The sequence below is a fragment of the Lampetra planeri genome, chromosome 31 (genome assembly GCF_965212315.1).
Source record: "Lampetra planeri chromosome 31, kcLamPlan1.2.h2, whole genome shotgun sequence".
Lineage (NCBI taxonomy): Eukaryota > Metazoa > Chordata > Hyperoartia > Petromyzontiformes > Petromyzontidae > Lampetra > Lampetra planeri.
The window spans coordinates 7514481-7520480 of record NC_136137.1 but is presented as its reverse complement, the minus strand read 5'-3'; the positions used below and the strand labels follow the sequence as shown (position 1 = coordinate 7520480).

At 47.1% G+C, this 6000-nt stretch overlaps 1 protein-coding gene across 15 annotated transcripts in view; it reads left to right on the top strand.

Moving 5' to 3' along the window:
• The first annotated feature begins 592 nt into the window (after positions 1-592).
• LOC144729166 (histone-lysine N-methyltransferase 2C-like) overlaps positions 593-6000 on the top strand; it is a 161118-nt gene continuing 155710 nt past the window's right edge. For 14 of the 15 annotated variants that reach the window (XM_078609174.1, XM_078609183.1, XM_078609184.1 and 11 more), the window contains exon 1: positions 593-868. The gene's annotated coding sequence lies outside the window, so the exon portion shown is untranslated. The remainder of the gene's footprint in view (positions 869-6000) is intronic. The other variant, XM_078609187.1, reaches the window with a different exon arrangement.

The following is a 6000-nucleotide window of genomic DNA, read 5'->3' as shown; positions in this document are numbered from 1 at the left end:
CACGACCCTCCCCTTACCCGCACCCCCAGGCTCCTCCCCTCCCTTTAGCCCCACCCACTTTTTGCTCTTCGTTGTCCGACGACTCCCACCCCCACCCCTAATAGCCGCTCCCCTTCCCCCACCTTCTGTAAGCCCTTCCCCCCGCCCCTTTGTCCCTCCCCCCACCCCTTGCCCCTCCCTAAACCTCCCTAAACCCTCCCCTTGCCTCTCCCTTTCCCCCCGTCCCTTGCCCCCACCTCCCTGGGCCTCTCAGGTCCCTCTGCCCCTCCCCCTAAGGGCCTCCCCCACTCTTCACCCCACCCCCCTCGCCCCTCCTCCTCCAAATGCCCCCCTCCCGCGCCACTCCCCCACCCTCCTTCCCCCGTCACCCCGCCCCTCCCCCTAAGGGCCTCCCCTACTCTTCACCCCACCCCCTCGCCCCTCCTCCTCCAAGTGCCCCGCCCCTCCCCCACCCCTCTTCTCCCCGTCACCCCGCCCCTCCCGCGCCCCTCCCCCACCCCTCTTCCCCCCGTCACCCCGCCCCTCCCCCGCGCCCCTCCCCCACCCCTTCTCCCCGTCACCCCGCCCCTCCCCCGCGCCCCTCCCCCTCGTGCCGCTGTTGTTTTTTTTCTTGGTCGCCACCCGCGCGCGTCTCACACGCGAAAAAAACCAAGCATCGCCTCCCTTCTGATGTATTAAATAAAACACAGCGCAACACCGAGGCACAGCAGCAGCAGCGGCACCAGCAGCACAACAACCACAACAACATCATCGCCACCACAACCACAGCGAGGAGGAGGAGGAAGAAGAAGAATTAAGATTAATTTTAAAAGGGAACGCGCGGAAAAAAAAAACTCCACTCAGCAGAAGGAAGCTACCGCCGCCTAGGGTGAGCCCGCGTCCAGGCCTGACCCTGGCTTCTCTCCCTTCTCTCGCGTCTCTAATCTCCGCCTCTTAACTTAACATCATCTGTCGCCGATACATTTCGCTAAGAATGTTATCTAAAGCCCGCTCGTGTGCGTGTGATGGAGGTAGAAGGCGAGCTTGTGTGTGTGTGAAGCTTTGGTTTTGAGGCCCGCTTGCGTAGGCCCGCGTCCGAATCGTAACGCGCGATCCGCCGCTCTCGTCGCGTTCTAAACACAAACCCCACGGCGTTTGACGAACAATGGTGCTTTTATTTGTTGTGGGGGGGTTTTTTCCCTACACACCGACTTTGTGCTCCACATCACCCCTCTTGTTCGTCTTCCTCGACGAGCACACGGCAAAGGCCACAGCAGCAAGCAGCTACGTCTCGCGTTTTAAGCGTCGCGGTCACCCGCCACTTTAATTACCAAGACAGACCCGGCGGCCTGGTACCATCGAATGTCATCCACCTTTTTATTATCGCATCCCTAGCCCTTCAACTGGTATACCTGCTTAAAAGTACACACTTCTGATGGGTGTTTTAATACTTAATTGTGATTTGTTGAGGAAGCCTATCTTCGTTCCACATGCCTTGGTGGGCCTGGCTTTTGAACGGACCCATTGATAGGCTTGCGTAAAGCCCTTAGGTGTTACGTTCAAATCACTGTAAAGCAGTGGAAAGCGTTTCCTTCAGGGTTTCTAGATTTGAAGCTTTCTTCAGGGTGTTTATTCAACTGGACACAGAACCGGGAGACGAGAAGGACCAATCTCACAGGGTCTGAGGAATCAGGGGGCAGATTTCAGACAATTATCGCGTCTTTTAGGGCCCAAGTGGACTCAAAAGGAACCCCGAGTGTTGGACCTGGTATGTTTTAGGGGCTTAGAGGCTACGTACTAAATCTAAGGTCACTGTTGTCAACATGTAACTTTCCGCTGCTGGCCAAAGGCCTCCCCCATTTCCTGACAAATCCTTCCTTAGATTTAGTCTCGCCATCTCTTCCACGGTCTGTCCTCTCGGTATCCACTCTGCAGCTAATGTCCATATTCTTGGGTCTTTCGGTAAAGTAACGTGACTTTACCGAAAGAACCAAGAATATGAATATCCTGCAGTCACGAAAGCTTTAAGTCAGAATGTTGTCCATCTCACGTCATTTCTGCTCTTGACGCGGCCTGGCCATTTCCAATTCATTTATTTTGATTGACTTCGGCTTCAAGGCCCTGACGATTCATACCGACGGAATTCAAACATGTGGATTCGGAGGGGCTTAGGCCCAGAGCTTTAGGGGAAAGGGGGTAATGGTACTTGTGAGCACGCACACTCAAGATCTACGATTAATGTTGTGTTCGACTAAAGCCTGAAAACTCGCAGGGACCAGTGAGCACAATGATTGTATAGAAACCAGCCTCCGAGACCTGGGGATGAAGGCTTAGAGAAACCAGTACTGGTGGCCTGATGAACCCACAGAATGCCAGCCCAAGGGCCAAGTTCTTTAGCACAGAACTCCAGATTTGGCTGCTTGGGGGATCCAGACAATTGCTCGATGCTCATAATTCGAAGTGGATTAAATTTGTGCTGGGGCTGAGATGTACTGCAACTTGACTGGCCTTTGTTTTCATTATCTATGCCACATCGTTTCTGTACACGCTACTATTAATTTTGTCTACCCTGTGTGGCCGATTTGCCGTTCAATAAATAATGCAACGTCACTAAGCTTGGTGGATTGTGGGTAGATGGTGGTCAAGCAGCATTAAGGCATAAACGACCTTTGATAACAATTCGAACACAAAACAGAAATGCAAGGGGGTGGTATTTGCTCATTCAGTTTCACAGCTTTATATATGGATATACTTGATCCCCATATTTATAAAAAAAAAATAACGTTCAGCGATTGAGTAGAATTTGTGGTCACATTAGGACTGCACCCCATCGACTTGTGATGTCACGATTGGGGTCAGCCCTGGTACTAAGAGCTTGGCTCTGTTTTAGAAAAGAGCTTGGGATAGCTCGTGGCTATCTCCGTTTTAATAGAACCAGTCACATCGTATAAATGAGAATGTCGCACATGGTATTGGTTGTGGAGATGAACCAGATGGATCGAGGCTGAGAGACTCTGATAAGTGTCAAATAAAGCCAAGGCCTCTGTCTGTTGATGACTTCTCCATTCAGTCATTTATTTGACATGTGAGAGCCTCTGAAGACTATAAATACGAGACAATATAACAATACCAGCTTACGAGTGTGTTTGCCCGTCCTAGGACGGAAGCTGTAATATTTACAAAAACATTGAGCAGAGTATAATTGTATCTTGTGTAAATTTAATGGCAGTGAATCTTGCTCAAAAGTATGTCATCAAACACTTCACTGTATTTCACTGTAGTACTGTATTAATGGCAGTGAATCTGGTTGAAAACGAAGTCATAAAACACCTCACTTCATGTCACTGTAGCACTGTATATAACTGACCTTCAATTTGTTCAAATTCACTGCTCTGATACTTTATTCTCTTCTGCTTTCGGTCGCTGGGGTTGAAATAAATTGGAATTCGATACAATATCTGGAAAATCACCGAGAAATGTCTATTTTACCATAATGTGGAAGCATAAATTAGACTTACCTTTTGTCTCAAGTGCTGAAGAAATAAATAAAGACACCAAATCCACATTGTTGCTACGTATAATTGTTTATTAGATTCACTTTCAATAAAGAAACGTGAAACTTGAAGTGAATTTGCGGAAAAAAAACTAATTTCTTTCCGCTCGACCTTTTGCGTGAGTGCAATAATCCATATGCTCATGAATATTAATGAGGGGGGTGCGGCATGCGGAGTGACGTCACGCGCGTTACACACAAACGGACATTATTGGCTGATAGTAATACAATAACAATAGGCATGGAATGTGCATAATCTATATTGATTGGGGCCCTCTGTGATGTGGATTGTTTCATTCAATTGTTATCTGATTAAGCACAACATGAATTAATGTCGTCTTGAAGAAGGATTAAATAAAGTTCTTAGTGTCAATCCCAAGAGCGAATTAATCCACGTTTACTTAAGCAAGTGAGATTAGGACGGGGAAAAAACATCGCATGAATAAAACAAAACTGGCTGTCGAACCGGTTGTCGAGCTAAATTCGGATCGAATCCATAAATGGCTGCGTGCAAGCCGAATTCAGTTCCTGATAGTTACACCTTTTTAATATAACGTAATGTGATGAAGTATATTGGAACGTATCTCGTGTCCTTAGGAGGTGGCTATTTTCTCTTTTTCTTTGGCATTCCGTTTTTTAACAACAGAGACATCTGTAAGCTCGAAATTTGAAGCCAGATGAGAAGTTAAAGCCAGCAGCTTGAGCTTGGTAAGAGTGGCCGCCAACTCAAAATGCAAATGAGATCTTAATGGAAGCAAAAAAAAACTGGATTAAATCTCGTTTCTTCTGCCTTGAGGCAGGAATTTTATAATAATTTGCAGGCCTTTGTCCATTTACTACTCGGATGAAAGCCTCCACACTGGTAGTCTCATGGGAGTTATATCACCATACTTCACCAAGTTAGTGAGTGCGAGATGGTTAAGGGAGCAGTCCACCTCCAGTTTAGATATCACTCGCAGCTGATGTTTTTGTCGTGTTAGTGGTTGGCGCAGTTGTTAGGACTGTGCTCCAGCGATTGTGCCACTGGTCCACCCCATATGATTGTGGAATTAACGATAAGCTGGACTGGGCAGGGGTCAAAGGTTATGCTTTTGGGTGAGGGATTTAGTAATGTGTCGTGCTGTCCTTGCAGAGACCGTGAACCAAATGTTAACTGGCTAGCCTGCACCAAGTGGCTTAACGTTTATTTTGAGGAGCAGGTGCCCGTTATGTGCAGTTGTCTGGCTTTTAGGTTGAAACTTTAGTCGTCAGTGACAGAGGAGCCTCAAATAAATGAGAAGGTACACTGAACTTGGCCTGTGCAATATAGTTAAGAAAGGTCCGATTGCGCCAGTGATTTCAGCCATAATTGACAGTGACTGATATGATGTTATGACGAAACAAAGCCGGCGTAGTGGTCTGTAAACATGAAAACCCTACTAACGTATAAAATGATCTGACTGACATACAAATGACTTGCTGATCTGACCAACATACAAATGACTTGCTGATCTGACCAACATCAGTCTAACAAAATTACCTGACTCGCACAATAACTGAGATGGCCTGACATGAAAACCATGGTGACCTGACTGACATGCTGACATATAAACTAATACGATGAACTAATGACTTTTGATCTGACCCCTGTAAATTACATGACCCCACTTGCATAAACCTGACTGACACTGACACAATGACAAAAACATCACACCATTATTTGTAGGGCATGATGACCTGACAGAATATGAACCAACTGATGCATTGACTCGCTGAATTTGTCCTGCACAATGAGCTGCACTGAATTCATTCACAACATTTAGTCACTTGGAAATACAATTTGTGGGCATAGTAAGGGATTACGTGTGGATTGTAGGCTTTTGTAGATCATCTAATGGCACTTGGATTGCATTTCAATAGCCACTAATGCAAGCATGTACATTAATACCACTGGATATCATGCTGCTGAATGCATCACAATGCGTGCAGTCAAAAGATAGTATCATCTAGTTTGTATATAAATAGCACGCTAAACCGCATTTAACAATGCAGAAACCATTGAGTTTCCCTATTGTTGGAATTTCAAGTAAACTATTGTGACTGTTCTTTTTCTAAAGGGGTATCACGGCTTTATTCTGCCTCTGTACAAAGAACATGAGTCGTTTTTTAGGAACGGCCGCACGGTTTTTTTCTTTCGCCTTTCTCAAAATGAGACGTGTGCATTTGCACAGCCGCCTCCGCCACGTTTCATCACGCGCTCCCAAGGCTCACGCTCTGCTATCTCCTCCATCGATTACACGGAGCTGGGCGCCGTCTCATTACATTACAGCACCTCGGCTGTTTGGCCGTGTGGCGAAAGCTTTGTTTTTGTCCGCTTCGATCGAGGAGGAGGTGGGATTTCGGAGAGGCGCAAGCTGGCTGCGCGGGAGAGGCTCGTGCCGTTTTGGGCGCACCGCAAACACACCGCCTGGAAGTGTTCTTTAGGGAGA